The sequence below is a fragment of the Desmodus rotundus genome, chromosome 4 (genome assembly GCF_022682495.2).
Source record: "Desmodus rotundus isolate HL8 chromosome 4, HLdesRot8A.1, whole genome shotgun sequence".
NCBI classification, from domain to species: Eukaryota; Metazoa; Chordata; class Mammalia; order Chiroptera; family Phyllostomidae; genus Desmodus; species Desmodus rotundus.
Genome location: NC_071390.1, coordinates 49,368,264 through 49,392,404, shown reverse-complemented (window position 1 = coordinate 49,392,404; position 24,141 = coordinate 49,368,264). Strand labels below are relative to the sequence as shown.

Sequence of the window (24,141 nt, the reverse complement as noted above, 5' to 3'; positions counted from 1 at the left end):
TGAGCAGCAGGCTGGGAGCTGTAACAAAATCAAGCGGGAGACCCAGGGTAGTGAGAGCAGGGACACACGTTGCCTCTTTTCCTCCTTCCCCTCCCTCCCAGGCTCACCAGCACTTCCACTAAGTGCTTTTCTGCTTTTGTACTCACCAGCAGATGGCGCCATGTCACCAGCCAACCTGGTGACGGGAAGCGAAGGCTGGGACTTGACCTGGCTGTTGCTGGGTGTGTGCCCAGGTCCTGACAAGGGTTTCCAGTGGCCGCCCAGCGCACATCCTGTGTATACATTCCTGGCTGGTCCCCCGTGGGAGCTGATTGTGCAGCCCCTTTCTTGAGCAAGGGTACTCAGGAAGCACGTAGAATATGCTCACCAAAGAGGAATGATATCTTTCCTTGGGTCAGACACTGTTTTCCAATACACACATGGAGCACCTACTACCTACCATGTGAGCTCTCCCGGAGGACTCAGATGCCTGGGGGGTGGGCACACGTGTACACACACTGTCACACACACCCCTGCCCTGAGGGAGGTGGGCAGTCAGGAGCCTGATGCTGGCGGGGGCGAGGGTTGTGTGTGCTGCTGTACTGTCTCCCGGCCTGGGGAGCTCTGTGGGTCAGCCACGCACAGACCACCTCTGCAGGCACAGAGGAGGAAGCAGACTCTCACAGGTTCACCTCTTAGCTGGGGAAGCAGGCTGGGAGTTAGCCCCCAGGGGATCGGGACAGCTGTGCCCACCGCAGAGCCCCCTGCTGCTCTCCCAGCTCTGCTTCCCACGCAAGGTGATGTGAGAGGGTGACTGGGAGCCTCTGCCTAAAATGTCATCCCTAGATGTGGTCTTTATATTGGGGGTGTGCTCATCTCCAGCAATTCTAGACCAATCCAGTCTGACCTCAGCAGAGCCCATAACTACACCTTTAGTTCCATGAGGCACGGCGCCAGGGTGGGAGGAAGCCTGGCCTCTCCCTGTTAAGCCTCTGGGCTTCGTCTTTGTGTGCTGCTTACATGTAATACCTGTTGTTGCTGTTTTTCTAAAGTAAATCCACATATTTTTTAAAGTATTCCTTCAAGTGCAAATGGCTGGGCTGAAGCCATAAAGCGCGTTCTCTCTCTATCCCAAGAGCCGCCTTCAGTACCAAGCTGTTCTCATGGTGCACGACTCCCATGGAGCCCCATGCTGACCTGGGCACAAAGAGGCAATGCCAGACCATAGCATGGTGGGAAAGGTTTGCAGAAACCCGTGCTCAGGCCCCACCTCACCTGCCCAAACAGTGTGCTCAGCCCCACCCACCTGGACAATGCCTTCTGTGTCCACTTCTCTGGGGCAGCTCAGAAGCAGCTGGAACTCCACAAATACCCTGGGTGGGTCCGACACCCATTACTCACCTCTGAATTGAGAAGGGCACCCCAGGCCCAGGCCCTGCATTTCTGTACCACAGGCTGCCAGTGCTGTGCCAACTGGGCTCCCATGAAGGCCCCGATCTCTGAAAGCTGTACTGACTGTCTTTTCCACGCTGGTTATTTGCCTCTGAATAAGCCCTCACCCCCACCTCCACCAGGGTCTCACCTCCACCCTTTCTTTGCTCTAGCACGTCCTGCAGATGCAAGACCTCCTGATTCCCCTCAGTGTTTACCGACCACCTGTGCCAGCATGGCCAGTGCCCAGAGCCGGCTCTCTCTAGAACCTAAGGGCCAGAAAGCATCCGTGTCTAGAGACACCCGGGAAAATGGACTGGCCTTCTTGGTACCCTGGTTAGACAGATGAGGAATCTGAGCCACAGAGATGTGAGGTGACTGCCAAGGTCACCCAGTAAGTCCTCCACAGAACTGAGACTCAAGTCCAGCCCTCCCGACTCCCAGGTCAGGTCTCCTCCCACCACCCATTATCCTTGCCCGACAGTGGCTCCATGGGCGCCCTGGGCACCTGCCGCTTGCCAGCTCTCCCTGCCCCGCCTCCCAGCCCCCAGCACTCAGCCGCTGTTCCTGTAGGGTGCACACACTTGGGTGGCCTGGGAGAAGCATGTGCACATGTACCAGGGGTGCACTCAGGAGTGTCCACGGAGCGCTGCTGTGACTGCCCTGTGTGTCTGCGAGCAGTGGCTGGGACTGACACATCGTGGATGGTTCGCTGGTGTTTTGAGGCCTTCTTGGGCCTGTTTATAGCAGTGGTGGGAGGACACCTCAAAGCCCTAAGGTTGTGGCCCACATCTCTCTGTTGAGGGTCCCTGAATCCCCTTCTAGAACTTTGGAAGCTCCAATGGCCATGAGCCTCAGCTGCCCCCATTCCAGCCCCACTGTGGACCTCAGACTTCTGGACAGAGGCAGGGAGGCTAAGAGTGGGGGCCAGTGGTGGGCAACCTCAAGGACAGCTGGCCTTGGGTTCCTGTTCACTGCAGTGCCGTCCTGCTAGCGCCTGTGCTCGGAGTGCTGGGTGAGTGGGTGGACCCCTCAGCCCATGGGCAGGATCACTGTCTCCTGTCTTCAGTTCTCCCTGCTTGTCCTTCTTCTGTCTGTGCAAATCGCCCCAGCTGTGAGAACGGTCAGGCCCTGAGGGGTATCCAGGGAAGCCCAGCAGCTGGTGGAGTTCCCTGTACGGTGAGGAGACTTCGGCCTAGATGACATGTGACTTGTGGAGGTGCCACAGCCCCAGAGACAGGCCCCTGGGGAGCGAGCTGATGACATGGGTTGCAAAGTACCTGAAGAACGTAGAACATACTAAATAAGGATGAGTCCCGCTTCCTTCATCTCGGGTGGCGTACACACGGTGCATCGGTTTAGCCTCCGTGCTAAGGGGCTGTGTGGAAGAGGTGGCGTTTCAGCCGAACCTTAAAGACTGGAGCAGTATGGGACAGGGGTGGGGGGAAGGCATTCCAGGCGGCGGGTCTGAGCAAAGCTTGCCAGCATGAAGGGGCCTGTGACAGGACTAGCAAGGCCGTGACACAGAGGAGGACAGGGAGCTGAGGAGGGAGGGAGGCAGGCAGAGGTTGGCTCCAGACCTCAGAGGGCCTTGAGGGGCACCTTGAGTAGTTTCTACAGGGAAGTCCTATCTTACCCAGGGGTTAGATCCTACATGGGGCCTAAAAAGGGAAAATCATCTACAGTCAAAGTGACTCGTGAGTAATAATGAGCCCACACTTCTTTAACACCCACCTGTGCTAAGCTGTCCTGAGTGCTCTACAGAGGTCCTTCTGACCTCCTCCCAACCCTGGGATTTACTCACAGCTCAGACTCTGAGGGGGCTGACGTTGTTATCCTCGCTTTCCAGAGGAGGGAACTGAGGCACAGAAGGGCTGAGCGACTCCCCCAAGGGAGGGACTTGAGCCCAGGCTCTCCGATGGCAGAGTGCATGTTTTCACCCTGTGTGACAGACGGCATGGGACAGACTGTTCTGACAACGGGGAGCCAAGTGAAATCGCTGGCTGGTGGAGAGCAAACTCGTGTTGCAGGGAAACGTGTCCCTTCAAACCTAGCACCACACTCGGCACCTGAAGCAGCATTTCAGTGCGTCAAATGGGGGTCGAGCTGCCTCTGCTGAACTTCATCTGGGCAGCAGTGGGGAGCCCCTCGGGGTTTCTGGGCAGGAAATGATGTGACCCAGGTGGGGGTTAGGAGGAGCCCTGCTGGACACAGGATGGCTGTGAGGCCAGAGGGAACATGGCACCTTCCACGTGCCAGGCCCCTACTGCTGTGGCTTTGTTATGAGTGGGGCCAGTGGGCGGAGACACACAAAGGAGAGGCTGCGCGACAGGTGGGCAGTGGCTTGGTTGTGGGGCGTGGAGTTTGAAACCTGGTCACGATGTAACAGACATAAGGTGCTTGGGCCTTTGGGGGTAGACAGGGGATTCTGATGAGTTAGGGTCCCTGAGGGAGACCCCTGAAGAAGCGCACAGCAAGGGGGCTGGAAATACAGGCGTAGCCAGCTATAAGTGGAGATTTCTGCAGAAGTGCAGCTGCCCCAGCGGAGGCCTGTCCCAGCTCCTGCCCTAAATCTGGGGTCCCTGACAGCCCCAATGCCTCCTGCACCCCTCCTTCCAGCACAGACCCCAGGCTGCCTGGCTGCCCTACACGTCACTGGTACTTGAGGCACATTTTTTGCAGATAAAGAGAAATATTCTCTGAAATCATTTGGATAATTATGCAGCTTCAAAAAATGTGTGTTGGCAGAAGAATGAAAATGTTCTGCCCCAGAGACAGAACCAAGTAGATACTTTTGTGATGTTACAAGCTTGTGTTGCTCGAGTGTGAAGGTGTTTGTCTTGGGGAGGTGACTCAGCGAGGCTGGGGCACTGATTAAAATAAATGCACCCAGAAACACAGGCATGGCTCTGGCTGATGAGGTGGCTGTGGACACAGCTGCGGACCACAGGGGCCTGGCAGAGCCAGTCATTCTGGAATGGAGCCCCCGACAAAGCCCGGGCTGTGAACGCGGTGACGCAGACCAAGGCGAGTGAGCTCTGCTTTGCTGTAAAGGTGAGGAGATTGTGGTGCATTCTGAGAGACAGGTGCTACCGGACCGCATTACCTTTGAGATGAGGTTGAATTTAAGAGCCTTTTACTTGGCAGCTGCCTCATCTGGGTTGACTAGATGAGGTGTTTTGGTAAGATGCATATTTTTGTCATGCATGAATTTGTGCCCGGGATTCCTTATTCCATCACGCTCATCTCCTCAGAGTGTGTTCACTGTTTGCTGTGCTTGCCTGGGTAGCACTCTGCAGAGGAAGAGAAGGTGAGGGGTGGGAGGGGGCTAATCATTGAGCTCTGGCAGGTGGCCCATTAGGCCGTATTCTTGCTGGTATTTCTGCCTTGGCTGTCCTTGGCTCAGATCGTTCCATGCCCTGCTCCTTCTCTTTATTCTTTTTTTTTTTTAATTAAGAAAATATGTTTATTGGTTTTAAAGAGAGAGGGAGGTAGGGAGAGAGAGAGAGACATTGATGTGAGAGAGAAACATCGATTGGTTGCCTCCCATACATACCCCCCCGGGGATTAAACCCGCAATCTAGGTACGTGCCCTGACTAGGAATTAAACCACCAACCAACTGAGCCCCACCAGCCAGGGCTCCTTCTCTTTATTCTTGTCTCAGTTAAATGTTACTTCCTCCAAGAAGCCCTCCCTGACCACCCTCCCTGAGGATTGCCCTGTCCCTGCCTCAGTTACCTGCTCTCTCATCACCCATTTTATCTTCTGGAGAAAGTGTCAGTGCTTGACTTTCTCGCAGGTCTTGTCTCCGTCTTCACCGCTGCTCTCTGCACACTGGAGTGGAAGCTCCTTGAGGTCAGGGACTCTGTTTCGCTCACCACCGTACCCTTGGTCAGTGCTGGCATGTACTGGGTACTCAGGAAACATCTGTCAAATGAATGATTGCATCTAATTTTCTCAACAGCTGTGGGCAGGCGGCATTTTCACATTACTCATGGAAGGGAAACTGAGGCTCCGTGAGTGCAGTGGTCTGCCTGGATTCTCACAGCCAGCAAATCCTGTGCTGGAATTTGAACTTGAATTTTGCCCTCTGAAACATGCTACCCGCCTCAGTGGGACCTAACCCCTGCCCTCAGGAGCATTCCGCCCAGCCAGGAAGAGTGAGGCACACCCCCCACAGCTCTCACGTGGACACTCAGTACCGGTGCCTGGTAGAGGCAGCAAACGCGCATTGGGCTCCAGGGCGGGAGCAACTGCATCAGTTGAGGACACAAGCAAAGGCTTTGTGGAGACGCAGCCCTGAAACAAGACTCCTGATGTGGTGTTAACGGGAGAGCAGGTTTCTGAGGCTAAGGGCGTCGCGCCAGCAAAAATAGCAGTGGGAAAATAAAGTTTTCAGGGAAGAATGTGCAGCCTGGCGCAGCCGTAGGGTGGGCGCTTCGGTGCGGAGTTGCAGGAGGGATGTCTACAACGGGAGGATGGGCCCAGGTCCCTCAGCAGGGATGCCAGACTACAGAGAGGGGTTCGTCCCAGGTGACATAGGGGTCCTGAAGGTGCTCGAGTGGGAAGAGGCGTTCAGGTGGTGGTGGTGAAAGGGTAGAGGCAGGGCGGGGAGCCGAGGAGAGGGGTCCCTCAGTGAAGACAGGACCACGAGCATTGTGAAGGTGGATTCCGGGTTTTAAAGCTGGTTTCAGGTGACAGTAAGACCATACTGGACTTACCATGGCTTTGCTGTAGAGGGCGTAGTTCTGGCCACGAACTCAAAACCTAGACAGATATTAGCTTATCTTTTTCTTCATTCCCCTAAAGGGCATTTGTACCCTCATTTTACAAAGGGGGATCCCAAGACCAAGGCTCCCAGTAGGGAGGATAGTTATGTTCAGAGTGTTGGCCCCGCTCTGCACCAGGCCTGAGGGCTAGTCAGCAGGAGTTCGCATGCCCCTCCTGCCAAGGTCACAGCACACAGACCCGTCCTGGAGGCGAGTCTGCAGACATTGACCAGTTGGGAGAAGATGGTCCAGGACAAGGCAGGTATCCTGAGGTTGGAGGTGAGGAGGTTGGGGCACCCTTCCTGGGGGAAGTGGGCTAGGGCTGGCGGAAGGATTTGTGGGGGTAGAGAGGAGAGGGAAGGGGCTTCCAGACTGCAGGAATGGTGAGAGCCAAGTCCAGGTGGTGAGTGAGTTTGGAGGCTGGCAGGTGCTTGGGGAGGGACGTGAGGCTGTTGGCCAGGCACTGGTGCTGGGCTGGGTCAGACGCTAAGCGCGAGACGCTGCTCGAAGGCGTCTGCTTCAGCTTCCTGGGTCCACTCAGTCAGCCAGCTGTGACCTGAGAAAGCCCAATTACTGCCCGAAGAAAGCATTCTTTACAGGGCTGGACTCCTTACTATATCCAGCCCTGAATGATTGTTTGAGGAAGCGAAGAGGTGTTGTAAAACCCCAGCCTGTCAGCAATGGTGCAGGCCACTGCGTCCGGGGCACCACCTTTGTTCGGTAAGAGCGGTCTTCCCAGCTGCCAGCCTCGGCCCCTCCCCCTCTGCCCTGCACAGAAGTGGGCCCCAAGCTAACTGAACTTTCTGGAGTCTCATTACCCCCCGAGATGCCCACATGCACCTGTGGACTCCTGCCCTGTGGCCAGCAGTCTCCGCTGTGCCAGGTGTCTTGAGGCTTCTCTCTGCCCAGCAGGTCGGACCAGGGAAATTTATTCTGGGGTGTGCATTGGCTGCTACTGGGGAGCGGGCGTTTTGCTGGACACCGGGGGTGTTGGGGAGGATGAGAGGTGAAAAGATGCTGCCCGTACCAGCAGGGAGCAAGTGTTTGCCTCCCTTTGACCGTGTGCATGTGAGGGTCACAATTTTCGCCGTGCCAGGGGGCCAGCTGCACTCTTGTTCATAGATGGAATGCTGTGGTCAACGTGTGAAGTTGGGCTGCCCAGGCTGGAAGCCCGGCTCTGCCATTCACTAGCTGTGTGACCTTGGGCAGGTTACTTGATCTCTCTGATCAAGCTAGGTCTAATCTGAGTTGTCTCAATTTCTCATCCCTAAATGGTTCTCGCTCTCTAGAGTCTGTTGGGAGAATAAAAATTACGTAATGCCTGTAAATGTTTAGAATGGTGGCCAGCATATACTTGGTGCTACAAAAGTATTAGCTATGATTATTGCTACTTAACATGTTTCTTTAAATGAATTTAGCTTAAAAAATTTTTTTAAAAGAACTTTGTAGAATTACTATAAGTGGAAAATTGATATCATTTTTATTAACAATTGATAGCCATAAAAATAAATATGAAAACAAAACACCGTTATGAAATCTTAGGACACATGTTGGACTGGAACCTGCTTCCCCATCAAAAAGCGAGGAAAGCAAGGACTGGATGGGCGATGACCAGTTTTGGACCGGGAATTTGCAATGGGACTTCCTCATGGTGTGGCTCCCTATCATTTGTACAGTGATCACCATCGAAGTCCTGCTTCTCCAAGTGTGGTCTGAAGACCAGGGGCATCAGCATCACCGGGGAGTTGATTACAAATACAGACTCCTTGGCCCCCTTCCAGACCTGCTGAATCAGAACCTGCAGTTGAGAAGGTTCTTGAATGAATGAACTTGGAGAGTTCATTCTCTGCACTTTACAAATGGGGAGCTTAATTTAAGGCCTGTTCCAGGTCACTTGAGCTAAGTGTGGCAACCGATCAGAATTCAGGTCTCCAGACTAGCTCTGCAGGGCAATATCCCCCAGAGGAAGTCAAGTTCCACCCCTCCTTTATGTGCTGTGTGACCTTGAGCAAATTCTTAACCTCTCTGGGCCTTAGTTTCCTTAGTTGCAAAAGGGGACTGATAATAACACCCTCCCTCAGAGGTGGTTGTCAGGATACATGAGATGATGCTCAGTTAGCCTTGGTTGCTGATATCCTTGGGGAACTCAGGGCCTGTCCAGGCCTCTCAGAGGTTGGCTCCGCAAGTGTGTGGCCTCTGGTGGGACCGGCTGTGGTCATCTCAGAGCTGTTGGTGGCCACACTGTTGACATCATTGTGGCTGCTGTTTCTAGTCCCTTTTTTACTGTTAGAGATGAGTCATTAATTAGATTAAAATAATTTAATATCTCAAATTGGTGACTGTGTGTCATTTGGTTGTACTGTGTGGGTTTACTTTTGATTTTAATTAAATGTAAGACTTTTTTTTTTAAGTGGTTGTCTGCTTGCCAGGAGGAAGTTTTGGCAAGTCCTGGATCCACACACAGTTGTCTCCCTCTCGTGAGGTGGTTAGAATAAGTGGCGGCCGGGCATCCTCCTTCTCCCTTAGTGAGCAACAGAGCTGAAGCACATTCTCGTAATGGATTCTCATGTAAAGACAATGTCTTGCATCCTCTTGGTAGCATTTCTTTTTTAAAAAAAGATTTTATTTATTTTTAGAGAAGGGAAGAGAGGGAGAAAAAGAGGGAAACATCAATGTGTGGTTGCCTCTTGAGTGCCCCCTACTGGGGATCTGGCTGGCAAGCCAGGCATATGCCCTGACTGGGAATCGAACAGGCAACTCTTTGGTTTGTGGGCCAGTGCTTGGTCCACTGAGCCACACCAGCCAGGGCTAGCATTTCCTGTCTACTGAGTGCAAACTGTCTGCCGAGCTCTGCACTAAGCCCCTTGTGGACATTTTATTTCATGCTCACAACAATCTGTTTTTTGGAGCATCTTCCTCATTTTTCTTAAATTGAGGAATAAGTCACATACCATAAAATTCACCATTTTGAAGTGTGACATGCTGTGGTTTTTAGTATGTTCACACGGTTGTGTAACCATTACCATAATCAACTTTGGAGCATGTCATCTACCCGAAGAGGAACCCCGTACCATTAGGCAGTTACTCCCTATTTCTCCCATGTCCCCTCTGCCCCTGATAACCACCGATGTACATTCTGTCTCTGGCTTTGCTTATTCGAGACATCTTATGTAAATGGAATCATATAACATGTGGCCTTTTGTGACCGGCTTCATTTAGCATGGTTTGAGGTTCATCCATGTTGTATCAATATTTCATTCCTTTTTATGGCCAAGTGATATTCCAAGTGTTGCCACATTTTATTTGTCCATTCATCAGCTGATGGACATTTGATCTCTTTCTCCCTTTTGGCTGTTGTGAGTGATGCTCCTGTGAACGTGTGCATACTGGTTTCTACATGAATCTTTGTTCTCATTTTATCGAAGAGGACACTGAGGCTGGGGTTCAGTAACTTGCCTGAAACCCCACAGCAGGAAAGCCCCGGCTCAAGAAAAGCCTCAGTTTGGATCTCGAGGACAAGAGAGCTCCCAGGCCCACGCTGCAGCTACTTCTTCCTTTCTAGGTCTCTGGCTCTTGTGTGGTTGGGGCATGTCCTGATGTTGGGTGTGGCGGCCACTGGCTGGGGGCCCAGAGGCTCAGCTTTGCTCTCCCAGACAGATACTCAGCAGTCACGTGATCTGCGGGAGCGGTTGGGATCTCTGCAGCCGGTCGGTGAGAAAACCCCCTGAGGTTCTGGACTCCCGGGCGTGCGGCACCTGTCACTGGGCTGCAGGCTGCGCTGTGCAGTGGCCCCTCTGGCTGGGCCCTGACGGGATTTCATCCCCATTTCCCTTGTCCCCACCGGGACCACTCTCCATGGACCCAGCCTTCTCAGCCCTTGAGAGAAATGTCAGGCATGTCACTTTCTTTAAACTGAGGATGTTTGTCAGAAGTACTAAATGCTTGTTGTCAAAATATCACACAATACAGAAGTCTATAAAATAGGAAGTAAAAGAAACAACTTCCCTAAACCCATGGCCACTTTCAAGTTAAATGGTCTCCCCAGGTTCCCAGAAAGGTGCTATGCCCATTTCCCCCTTACCTGTGTGCTTCTACCCTTCTCTCTACCTACCTGCCAGGACCCCATATAAGGGGTTTGTGACTCAGACTGTGAAAGAATTCACAAAGAACGGAAAGTGTAGAGAGTGAAATTTTTATTCACTATCCGGGAAAGGAGAGGGGCCTGGTGTGGAGAGACGCATGAGGGGTGGGAGCTTAGCCTCTGGGCTGCAACACGAGGCTGCAGTTTGTTCCAGTGTTATCTTCTGCCCATGGCTGTAGGGAGCTGTCAGTTCTGTTCTTTCTTTCCAGTAATTTCCAGTCCTGGGGACAAGCTCACAAGAGTAACACGGCAGTCATGTTTAATGAGGTCACAGGCCTGCTCAGCAAATGGTGCCACATTGCAAATGGAGCTGACTTTATCCTTTCAATTGTGGTGGAACTTTCTGGACTCCTGTGGTCCTTGGTCAGCTTCTCCTCCACCATTTCTCTCCGGGTGGCATGATGCAGGGAAGGGCCGGGAAGGGCCGCTGCAGACATCGGGAGTTAAACACCAGTGAAATCCCCGAGAGTAGTTCTCTGGGGAAGGGGATTTGCCAGGACGGCTGGGGCCCGGGCTCCTATTTGTCTTAAACCTTCTAGACTTAGCTCTATAAACACGGTGTGCAAATAACTGGGAAAAGCCAGCCCAGATGTGGTGCTGGTCCTTGGTGACTGGTGGCTTTGCTCACTTTCTGTATCCCACACCTCTAGCTTCAGAGATCAGGTGGCATTTGAGAGACTGGCAGCCTGGGTCGCACAGGTCCAGCTGCTCACAGTTTTGTTTCTTACACCAGGATGCCAGCTTGCACTGAGCGCTGGAATGTACCTGGAGGTGCTGGGAGTTGATCTTCTGGAGCGGGTGCTGGCTCTCCCCAGCAGGCCCAGTCTAAGTTTTCATCTCATGTTTCAGAAAAACCCGTTTTCTCTACCTCAGCCTCCTGAATGAGAGTGCCACTTGGCTGTGGACTGACGCCCTCACACAAGGCCACATCTTACCCTGTTAAATGGAGCCCGCTCTCGGTAGGGCAGCCAGACAGCCTGGGCTTGAGTTGCAAATCTTCTGTTTCCTCACCATGGTCTGTTTCCTCAGTGTAAGACAGGTGCACGTAATAGTACCTACTTTATGAGGTTGCGAAATTAGATGTGTCAGGTGCTCAGAAAGGTCTCAGACACTTAAGTAGTGCCATATAAGGGTAAGCTGTGATCGTATTGCTTTTATTTATTTATTTTTAGCACTGTCCTCAGCCCTTGGCAGTAGAGTGAGCGTAGACTAAGGTAGTGCCATGGATAGACCATGGCTTTGGAATTGGACTACCTGGGTTCAGATCCCAGCTCTAAACTCATGAGCGTGGGGAGCCAACTTCAGCGAGCCTCAGGTCTCCCTGTCATAGTGCATGTTCTAGCATATTCTAAGGCATGACAATTCAGAAATATTTGGCTGTAGCTTGCAGCCTCTCTTTGATAGGAGTCTAACTAAAGAGCCTTTGCTCAGTAGACTAATGGGGTCACAGAATGTCCAGCCTGGCTGATACCCCGCAAATTCAAAAGTCCTAACCCTTGCTTATAGAAGAGGAGGCAAAGTCCTGGAGAAGTTGTTTTCCTGAGACCCCTTGGCTGATAGGGGAGGGGCTGGGACAAGGATGCAGGCCTCCTGAACCCAGTTGGGGTGCTCCACCCCGAGTGTCACCTGTGTCTCTTTAAGAGCCAGACACACAAACAACATAAGAGGGAAAGAAGAAGAGACAGTTGCTCTGTCTTGAAATAGCCTAGTCCGAGGGGCAGTGGGAGGCACAGAGGGCAAAATAACTTCCCATGAGTGAGTAAACCTAAAGCCCCTACTCAGGCGTGGCCCAGCCAGTGCTCAGTAAATGGGAGTTACTGTCACCATTATCATCAGCCAGGGCCAAGTCACCGCAGTTGGTGGGAGGCCTAGTGCCTCTCTGCTGGTGGCTCTCAAACTGGAGCCGGCATCAGCATCGGAGGGCTTGTTGAAACACAGGTGGCTGTGCCCCGCCCCACAGAGCTTCTGATTCTGTGAGTCTGGGGAGGGGCCCAAGAATGTGCATTTCCAACAGGTTCTGGAGTGAGGCTGATGCTGTGGGTCTAGGGACCCCACTTGGAGAACCTCTGCGTTGGACTAGCCCTGACTACTGAGATCGGTCCTTGCGCTTGCCTGGGTGAAATGTGTGCTCTCAGGCCCCATCCCGGACCTGCGGTGTCAGAATCCACATCCGAGAAGGATCCCCAGGTGATTGTTACTGGGAATTTGGAAAATATGGGCCAAACGACCTCCTGTCTCCTTCTAATCCCGAGATTCCATGAAAAAAAGACATTCTGTAACAAAACAACATTCTGGGTGGGACCAGGTCACTTGGCCACAAATTCCCCCCATTGCCTTGGGAGCCTTGCTCCTTCACCAGGCTGCGGAGCCCGAAGTGCCTGCCAGCCCGAGCGCCTGACTCTTTCTGTGACTTGGTTGACAGGGGCTCTGTGAGGCTCTCTGCTTCCCCCTGGCACCAGGCCGACCTCTCAGCAGGGACTGAGCAGGTGTCACAGTTCTGTGTTTCTAAGAAACACTTGAGCTTGACCCAACGCCCTGACTTCCGGCAGAATGTTCTGTTTACTTCGTAGATTTTTCTGGTCTTGCCCTGGTTCTGCCCACCAGCTACTTTTCATCAGGCACTCATTAGAATTAACACGATAACCTTTAGTGAAGGGCCCATGTGTTGAATCAAAATCTTCTTTAACACAGCGTACTGTCTGCATTAGAGGTTTGGGGAGATGTAGTTTGGCCTTCCTGCAATAATAATTGTAATTATGAGGATAAGTATGCCTTGTGTTTATGACAGTGCCTTCCCCAAGCATCTCTGTTCTCTACTGCAGCTCAGGTATCAGCAGCTGGGGACACTGCAGGGAGGGATGCTTGAGTCCAGCTGCTGTCCAGACGTTGGTGTGGCCCCGTCACTAGCACCCCTGAGCCCCTGTTTGGGTTTGGGCACAGGCACACATGCCTCACCAAGTAGCATAGAATGATTCCAGCGCCAGAGCCTTCCTGTGTGAGGACCCTCTGAGCAAGGGTGAGACTCCAAGCAATTGGAGGAGAAGGCAGGGCTCAAAGGTGGAGTCCTAGGTGAATGAAAGTCCTCTGTGCCTTGGCCCATGCAGCACCCACACCTGGGTTGCATTTCCTCTCTCCTCTCTGACCCTAGCGGTCGCTCATTCATCAGCGTCCAGCCTGAATCCGGGATGACCAACTGTCCTGAGTTGTCTGGGACTGAGAATGGCTCCTCCAGGATGCGGGACTTTGAGTGCTAAAATCGGGAACATTCTGGATAAACTGGGACAAGTTGGTCACCCACCTGGAACCTTTGCATTCAGATTCTTTGTACTCCGCCCTCTTACCAAAGTGACCTTGGGTAATTTACCTGTCAACACGGACCTCATTTTCCTCCTGTGAAGGTAACTCATGGTTCGTGTGGGAATTTAATGAGTTAATACATAAAAAGCATCTAGTCCCGTGCCTGGTATATAGGAAATACTCAGTGATGTTAGCTATGTTTGTTTATTGAGCTGAGTGAGACCTTTGAGATGGCCCAGACTCCGTCTGGTGCAGTAATCCACTCTGTGGGGACCCTGCTTGTCACACCCCCTGCGGTATAGCATTTAGTTCTTCATATGGGGACCTTGCCTTTAGGACTGGTGAACCATTCCCTGTCCCATCAGCTCTGAGGACCCATAGAGAATGGGGCCCTCTTCTTGAAGACAGATATCTCATGGCTCCTTGAGGATGAATCTCCTGTCTCCAGCCTGGGTCTTCTCTTCCCTGGGTAGGGTGACCACAAGGAAAATAAAAATGGTTAATTAACGATGAAAGACAATCAGTCTCTTTATTGAAAGAATTGCAGATTAAAATAAGGGATACCCCTGATCATAGTAACTAATGTTTTTTTAAAAAGTGATCCTCTTACGTATTGGACAGAATGTACGTAAATTGGTATAAATATTCTAGCAGTTTGGCAGGACACGTCAGGAGCCATATATTTGTTTACTGATTACATTTTCTTGCTCTTGAATATCTTATGTCACTTTCCTATTTCTCTTTAGTTTTATTTTTTTAGTTGAATAATACGGAGCATTTTAAATAATAAGGATAACTACGTGTCCTACTGATAGATCCTCTTTCACAATCTGCTGCGTGCCTTATTTTTTCTAAGCATCCAGGCGTTTTATGTATTTTCTGCAGTTAGGTTTGTTGATCTGTTCCTTTGTGATTCTTTTATAGCTCCTGGATGTAGGAAGTCATCCTCACATAATATATTTTTTAAAGATTTTATTTATTTATTTTTAGAGGGAGGGGAAAGGAGGGAGAGGGAGAGAAACACCGATGGGAGAGAGAGAAACATTGGTTGGTTGCCTCTTGTATGTGCTCCAACCAGGGACTGAACCTGCAACCCAGGCTTCTGCCCTGACTGCGGGTTGAACCAGCAACCTTTTGCATTGCGGGATGATGCCCAACCAACTGAGCCACACTGGCCAGGGCCTCACATAATATTTTTGACTTCAAAAATATTTCAAGTGTAATTTGATGTAAAATTTATTTTTATTTTTAGGTTATTGAGAGTTTCTCTCTTTTTGCTTTCCTATAATTGTTAATGGTAATTCTAACATCAGTTATCAATCCTTCCCTTCCCTGATTTATTTGTGAGGCTTCCTTCATTAAACAGTGACATTATTTATGGACCAAACTTTATGGCCTATGTATTTTATTTCTATTTTCTATTTTCCCTGTTACCCCCCTTTAAAAAATTATTATAGCCTTATAGTATTGGTTATATCCCAATCTTTTTCTTTTAGATTATGCTTGCTTATTCCCCTAGTTGAAATTAAAACCATTTCACCCTGGCTAGTATGGCTCAGTGTATTGAGTGTGGGCCTGGGAACCAAAGTGTTGCTGGTTCGATTCCCAGTCAGGGCACCTGCCTGGGTTGTGGGCCAGGTCACCATTAGGGGGTGTGTGAGAGGCAACCACACATCAGTGTTTCTCTCCCTCTATTTCTCCTTCCCTTTCCCTCTCTCTAAAAATAAATAAATGAAATCTTAAAAAAAAATTAAAACCATTTCATCAAGTTAAAAAAAATGTTGGGATTTGAATAGGAATTACATTAAACAATCTATGTATAAATCAATTTCTTAAAAAATCAACATTAATTCAGGGAGGGAAAGATGGCAGCCAAGTAGGTGGAAGCTGAGCCCATTTACTTGTTCCTCCAGCATGGATTTTTGGCTGATCTGACAAGTGACCTGAGCAATAAGCAGAATCTCAGCTGATATGAATTGTTAAAGCCAAGGCGTACAGAGGGTGCTTTGCTCTCTCCTCACCTGCATAACAGCTTCCAATATGTTGTGGGTGGTGTGACTCTCAGTCAGCCAGCTGGAGGGAAGAACCCAGCAAAGAATGACCCAACAACAACCAAAATGGTATTACAACAACAGAGCCCACGTAAATGGCATAAAGGGCATCCCAAGAGCATCCAGCTCAGGAGATCAAGGACACTGCACCACTGAGTCCCACAGGTCTACCACAGAAGCCCACCCTATGAAGACAGGGAGTCAAAGCAGATCAATCTAATACACAGAAACAAACCAAAAGAGTCACCTAAAATGGGGACACAAAGAAACAACCCCCAATCAAAAGAAAAGGAGGAATCCACAGAAAGAGTGCTAAATGAAATTGAGGCAATCAGTCTATCAGAATAGAGTTCAAAATAATGGTTATTATAAGGATGATCAAGGAACTCAGTGAGAACTGCAAGAAACTTAATGGGAGCCACAAGGAACTTAGTAGGAACTACATCAGCATGAAAAAGGACATAGAAGAATAAGAGCCAGGAGGAAATGAAGAATACACTAGAAAGAATTAAAAGCAGGCTAGATGAAGCAGAGGCTTGAATTTGCAAGTTAGAAGACAAGGTAGAGAAAAAACACCCAGTTAGAGCAACAAAACAAAACAAAACAAAAGACCCAAAAAGAACAAGGATAGTTTAAGGGGGCTGCAGGACAACATGAAACATAACAATATTCACATCATACAGGTTCTAGAAGGAGAAGAAAAGGAGCAAAGGATAGAAAAACTATTTGAAAACATAATGATGGAAAACTTCCCTAACTCAGTGAGGGAAAAAGTCATGCAAGTCCTAGAAGCACAGAGGGTCCTAATCAAGATGAACCCAAAGAGGCCCACTCCAAGACACATCATAATTAAAATGGCAAAATTCAGAGACAAAGAATCTTAAAGGCAGCAAGGGAGAAACAGCAAGTAACATACGAGGGAGCTCTGATAAGGCTATGAGCTGATTTCTCAACAAGAACACTACAAGCCAGAAAGGAATAGCATGAAATATTCCAAGTGATGAAAAGCAAAGGCCTGCAATCAAGACTACTCTATCCAGCAAGGATCTCAATTAAAATGGAAGATGAAATAAGGAGCTTCCCAGACAAAAAAAGAAAAAAGGCTACAAGTATACATCTCCACCAAACCAGCATTGTAAGGGATGTTAACGGGTCTGCTTTAAGAAGATGAAGAAAAAGAGAGAGAGAGGAACACAAGTACAAAGGGAAAAATGTCAGTGAATAAATATCTATCAATAATAACTTTAAATGTAAGTGGATTAAATGCTCCACTTATAAGACATAGGGTAGCTGAATGGATAAGAAAACGGCCTGCAGATATGCTGTCTACAAAAGACCCACCTCAGAACAAAAGATCTACACAGACTGCAAGTGAAAGGAGGGAAAAAAATGTTCCAAGCAAATGGACATGAAAAAAAACCTTGGGTAACAATACTTATATCAAACAAAATAGACGTCAAAACAAAGGCTATAACAAGAGACAAATAAGGTCACTACATGATACTTGAGGGAATTGTCCAACAAAGAGGATATAACCCTTGTAAACATATATGCACCAACATACGAGCACCTAAATATATAAGGAAAATCTTGGAGGAGTTCAAGAAAGAGATCATTAGTGATACAGTCATAATAGGGGATTTGAACACCATGCTGTCAATAATGGATAGGTTGTCCAAACAAAAAATCAACAAGGATATTGTGGCATTGAATGACACTCTAGATCAAATGGACTTAGTTGATACTTACAGAGCATTTCACTCCAAAGAAGAAAAGATATATTCCTTTCGAACACACATGGATCATTTGCAAAGATAGACCACATGGTAGGACACAGAACAAGCTTCAACCAATTCAAGAAAATTGAAATCATATCAAGCATCTTCTCAGATCACAATGGCTTGAAACTAGAAACCAACTTCAAGAAAAAAACCCTCAACAACGTTCAAATACATGGAGACTGAATAATGTTATTAAATAATGAATGGGTTAACAACAAGATCAAGGAAGAAATCAAAAAGTATCTGGAAAATGAAACACAACAACATAAAACCTTGGGGATACAGCAAAGGCAGTCCTGAGGGGGAAGCTCATAGCAATACAAGCCTACCTAAAGAAGATAGAAAAATCTCAAATAAACAACCTAGCCCTATATCTACAAGAACTAGAGTAACAACAACAAACAAAGCCCAGAGAGAATAGAAGGAAGGAAATAATCAAGATCAGAGCAGAATTAAATGACATAGAGGCTAAAAAAACAATTCAAAGGATCAGTGAATCCATGAGCTGGTTCTTTGAAAAGATAAACAAAACTGACAAACCTTTAACCAGACTTATGAAGGAAAAAAAGAGAAAGGACCCAAATAAATAAAATCAGAAATGAAAGAGGAGATGTTACAACTGATACCACAGAAATACAAAGGATTGTAAGAAATTACTATGAACAACTATATGCCAAGAAATTGGACAACCTGGGTGAAATGGATAAATTTTGGGAAACATACAATCTCCCAAAACTGAACCTAGAAGCAGCAGAAAGCCTGAATAGACCAATAACAGCCAGTGAAATTGAAGTAGTAATAAAAAAACTCCCAGCACACAAAATCCCTGGACTGGATGGCTTCACAGAATGGCAAATTTTACAAAACATTCAAAGAAGAACTAACTCCTATCCTTCTCAGACTATTCCGAAAAATGCAAGAAGAGGGAAGACTCCTAAACTATTTTGTCAAGACCAGTTTTATCCTAATTCTAAAAACAGGAAAAGATACAACAAAGAAAGAAAATTACAGGCCAATATTTCTGATGAACATACATGCTAAAATCCTCAACAAAATATTGTCAATCGAGATTCAGCAATATATTAAAAAGATCATACACCATGATCAAGTGGGATTCACCCTACGGATGCAAGGATGGTACAATATTCTCAAATCAATGAACATGATACATCACATAAACAAAATGAAGGACAAAAATCACATGATCATATCACTAGATGCAGAAAAAGCATTTGATAAGGTACAGCACCCATTTATGATGAAAACACTCAGCAAAGTGGGAGTAGAGGGAGCATTCCTCACCCTAATAAAGGCCATATACAAGAAACGTACAGCCAATGTCATACTCAATGGGCAAAACCTAAAAGTTTTCTCCTTACTATCAGGAACGAGACAAGGGTGTCTGCTTTCACCACTCTTACTCAACATAGTACAGGAAATTCTAGCCATAGTGATCAGACCAGAAGAAAAAATAAAAGGCATCTAAATTGGAAACAAGGAAGTAAAACTGTCATTATTTGCAGATTACATGATAATGTATATAGAAAACTCTATAGTCTCCACCAAAAAAACTACTCAACCTAATAAGTGAATTTGGCAAAATAGCAGGATACAAATTCAATATTCAGAAATCAATGGCATTTTTGTACACCAGCAATGAGCTATCAGAAAGAGAAACTAGGGAAAAAATCCCATTTACTATAGCAACAAAAATGACCAAGGAGGTAAAAGACCTGTACTCAGAAAACTATAGAACAGTGAAGAAAGAAATTGAAGAAGATACATATTATTAGAAGCAAATACCATGTTCATGGATTGGAAGAATTATTATTAAAATGTCCATACTACCCAAAGCAATCTATAGATTCAATGCAATTCCTATTAAAATACCAATGGCATATTTCAGAGATCTACAACAAATATTTCAAAAATTTATATTCCAAAAATCTTTTTTGGAACCAAAAAAGAGCCTGAATAGCCTCAGCAATTTTAAGAAAGAAGAATAAAGTTGGAGGAATCACAATACCTGATATAAAACTATACTACAAGGCCACTGTAATCAAAACAGCCTGGTACTGGCATAAGAACAGACACAGATCAATGGAACAGTATAGAGAGCCCAGAAGTAAACCCATGTCTCTATGGTTAATTAATATTTGACAAAGTGGGTATGAGCATACAATGGAGTTAAAATAGTCTCTTCAATAAATGGTGTTTTGGGGTGTATGTGCTGGTACATACAAGAAAAAAAACCCAAACAAAAAAACTAGAGCACCAACTTACACCATACACAAGAATAAACTCAAAATGGATAAAGGACTTAAATCTAACTTGTGATACCATAAAAGTACTAGAGGAAAACATAGGCAGAAAAATTTCACACATCCCATGTAGCAATACTTTTGCCGATATATCTCCTAGGGCAAGGGAAATAAAGGAAAAATAAACAAATGGGAGTATATCACATTAAAAAGTTTTTGCAAGGCTAAAGAAACCATCATCAAAATGAAAAGGGAACTGACTGTATGGAAGAACATATTTGCCAATGATACCTCAGACCAGGGTATTTTGGGTTTAATCTCCAAAATATTTAAAGAACTCATAGAACTCAATGCCAGGAAGACAAACAATCCAATTAAAAAATAGAAGGACCCGAACAGAGACTTCTCCAAGGAGGACATTCAGATGGCCCATAGACATATGAAAAGATGTTCAGCATCACTAGCCATCAGAGAGATGCAAATTAAAACCACAATGAGATTATCACCTCACACGGGTCAGAATGGCCATCATAAACAAATCAACAAACAAGTGCTGGCAAGGATGTGGAGAAAAGGGAACCCTAGTGCACTGTTGGTGGGAATGCAGACTGGTGCAGCCTCTGTGGAAAACAGTATGGAATTTCCTCAGAAAATTAAAAATGGAACTGCCTTTTGACCCAGCCATTCCACTGCTGGGAATATAACCTAAGAATCCCGAAACACCAAATCAAAAGAACTTATGCACCCCTATGTTAATAGCAGCACAATTTACAATAGCCAAGTGTTGGAGGCAACCTAAGTGCCCATCAGTAGACGAGTGGATCAAAAAACTGTGGTACATTTACACAATTGAATGCTACACAGCAGAGAGAAAGAAGGAACTCTTATCATTGCCAACAGCATGGATGGAACTGGAGAGCATTATGCTAAGTGAAATAAGCCAGGTAGTGAAAGACAAATACCACATGATCTCACTTATAAGTGGAACCTAATCAACAAAACAAACAAGCGAGCAAAATATAACCAGGGACATTGAAATGAAGAACAAACTGGCAGTAACTAGAGGGGTGGGAGGAGGAGGAAAATGGGGGAAAGACAGGGAAGGGACTAGTCAATAAACATGTAGGAATGACCCACGGACATGGACAACGGGGATTAACTGTGGGAGTGTTGGGTGGGATGGGGGCGGGAGAGGGCAAAGGGTGAAAAATTGGGACAACTGTAACAGAGTAACAATAAAAAATAAATAAAAATTAATAACAAACATTATTTCCATATTTTGACTTGTCATCGGTGAATATATTATAGCTTCACATACAAATCTATTTTTAAAAACATCTTTGTGAACTTTCCTACTTTTTTTAATATTGAGTTGGCCAAAAAGTTTGTTTTTTTCCATAAGATGGCTCCAGTAGCACTTAGTTGTCTTTAACTTCATTCAAAACAATTTTGTTAGATTGTATTGTGACAGCTGTCATATCAGCATGCATTTAAAAAAACTTATCAAAACTGGTGAATTTTTGTAAAGCCATTGAATATTGAAGATGGAAGAAAATACGTAACATTTTCAGCATATTATGCTTTATTATTTCAAGAAAGGTAAAAACACAACTGCAATGCAAAAACAGATTTGTGCAGGGTATGGAGAAGGTGCAGTGCCTGACTGAAAGGGTCAGAGTGGTTTGCAAAGTTTTGTTCAGAGATTTCTCACTGGATGCTGCTCCATGGTTGGGTAGACCAGTTGAAGTTGATAGTGACCAAATCAAGACATTGAGAACAATCAATGTTATACTATGCAGGAGATAGCTGACATACTCAAAATATCCAAATCAATAAAGTTATTGGTGAAAATGAAAAATGTGTCTTTTATTTTATGGAAAAAATCATATGAACTTTTTTGGCCAACCCAATATTATTCACATACATTTTTCATAATGACTGTCTCTATATATTTTATATTACTATTGCTGTTTGGAATAGGATTCTTAAACACTATATTTTTATTAGTGGCATATAGGAATATTATTGAGTTTTGCATGTTTATTTGGATAAGCCACTTTGCTGAGGTCTATTTAATTTGCGTTGTTAGAAGACTTTGGGTTATTGAGGTTACACAGCCATATCTTATGCACATAATAGTCATTTTTGCCTGTTTCCAATGTTTATGTTTTCTCTTTCTTTGGCCAGAACTTCTAAGACCATATTCAGGGATGCTGGTGATGGAAGGCATCCTTTTTTGCTCTTTGTTTTAAAGGGACAGCTTCTGATGTTTTCCTCCATGTTGCTCCTGGCTTACAGATCTGTCGCTTCCATCCAGTGGGCTGATATGATTTACAGCAACCACAGCACCTTTAGAGCCATTTGTGTTTCTGGCATAAAGCACTAGGGGACTCCCAGTTTGGAAGTGTTTGTTGTTTTAAGATTTTATTTATTTATTTTTAGACAGAGGGGAAGAGAGGGAGAAAGAGAGGGAGAGAAACATCAATGTGTGGTTGCCTCTCACATGCCCCATACTGGGGACCTGGCTGGCAACCCAGGCATGTGCCCTGATTGGTAATCGAACCAGCGACCCTTTGGTTCTCAAGCCAGCACTCAATCCACGGAGCCACACCAGCCAGGGCTGGAAGTGTTTGTTCTTTGTAGAATCCCCAGCCTGACCCAAACTGTGAGCCCACAGGGCCGGTCCAGTTCCAGCCCTAATCACTACTGGAAGCCTGTTTTCCTGAGAGTGCTTCCCCCCTACCCCGCCCCCCCCTTCTGCCAGCCCCACCTCCTGATACGAGTTCTGGTGGTTCTGGTGGTTCCGGTGGTGCCTGACACCCTACAGCAGCAGGGCTGGGCTCACCTAGCACATCCCCAAACCAGAGGAGACACTTCTTCACAGGATGCCCTACACAGGACCTCTGAGGACCCTTGGTCATCTGGACTTTTGTCCTTACCCAACCTGTCCCCTTTGTTCCCTCACCAGCTCAGAGAGGTCACCAATTCCCCTGCCCTGTCCCGAGCTGGCTAGACCTCTGCTGGCACTGTGCTCTGGGGTCTTTCCAGTCCAGTGGGAAAGCAGAAGCAAAAAGGGGTTTATACAATACAGGATGAAGGGTTTCATTTGAACTATATGAGACGAAGAGGCTGGAGAACTAACTGCCCACCACAGTAAGAGAAGGCTTCTTGGAGGAGTTGACATTTGAGCTGGTCTTGGAGCAAGAGTAGAAATTCTATAAGGCAGATGAGAGAGCAGAGCTCCTATTCTGACTATTTCTATAGACTTTGCATTATTGTTGATGTTCAGAATAGGATCTTTATAAACTATCTTTTTTTAACTGGCATATAGGAATATTACTGATTTTTGTATATTTAATTTGGAACAATCTTCAAAAGCTTAGGGGCCTGGGGGAAGCCTGGCCCCTGGGGAAAGGACAAGATTAGCTGAGAGAGAGGTGGGGCGGTGCTCCCTGAGTTGGTGAGTGCTCTGGGGCTCAGGGGTGGGGGGCAATCACCAGTAATGGGCACGCAGAAAGGGAAGAGAGAACAACACCTACAGCATCTCCGCTACGTCCCTGCCAGGCTCTTTATTAGTACATTTTAACGCGCTGACTTTTCTGACGGCCCTGCTTGGGGGGTAGTGACACCCCCATTTTACAGATGAGGAAACTGAGGTTCAGGGAAGTTGCACGACTTAGATGAGCCCCATCTCTCAGCCTCTGTGCTTTCAGTGTCTCCCTGCTGCCATATATACACATATAAACCAGCTTTATTGGGATATAATTCACATGCCCTACAACTCAGCCATTTAAAATATACGATTTAATGGTTTCAGTATATACATAGAGTTGGGCAACTCTGACCACAGTCAAATTGTAGAACATGTGCATTTCCCCCACAAAGAAACCTTTACCCCTTAGTCTCCTCCCCACAATCCTCCGGTGCCCTCCGGGCTTCGGGAACCACTGATCTACCTTCTGCCTCTATATTTGCCTGTTGTGGACACTGTGTGTAAACGGCCTCACGCCATGCGTCATCCTTTGGCGCTGGCTTATTTCACGTAGCATAATGTTTTTCATGTCCTCCAGGGTTGTAGCGCATATCGGTACTTCATTTCTTTTTAGTGCTGAACACATTCCTTTTTATGGAGATAGCACAGTCTGCTTGTGCATTCAGCACTTGGGGGGCATTTACGTTATTGCCACACTTTGGCTGTTAATGCGTAACGCTGGCACAAGCACCCGCATGTAGTGTAGTTTTGTGTGGACCCGTGGCTTTACTCTCTTGGGTATATATTAGGAGTGGAATTTTTTTTAAATCCTTATTTCTTGATTTTAGAGAGAGGAAGGGAGAGAGAAAGAAAAAGAAACATCAATTTGTTGTTCCACTTACTTAGGCACTCATTGGTTGATTTTTGTATGTGCTCTGACTGGGGATTGAACCTGCAA

At 46.9% G+C, this 24,141-nt stretch overlaps 1 protein-coding gene across 3 annotated transcripts in view; it reads left to right on the top strand.

Annotated features, from left to right (window-relative positions):
- Nucleotides 1-24,141, top strand: part of LRRC20 (leucine rich repeat containing 20) — a 72,285-nt gene that overhangs the window by 12,246 nt on the left and 35,898 nt on the right. The gene's annotated exons all lie outside the window — the stretch shown is intronic.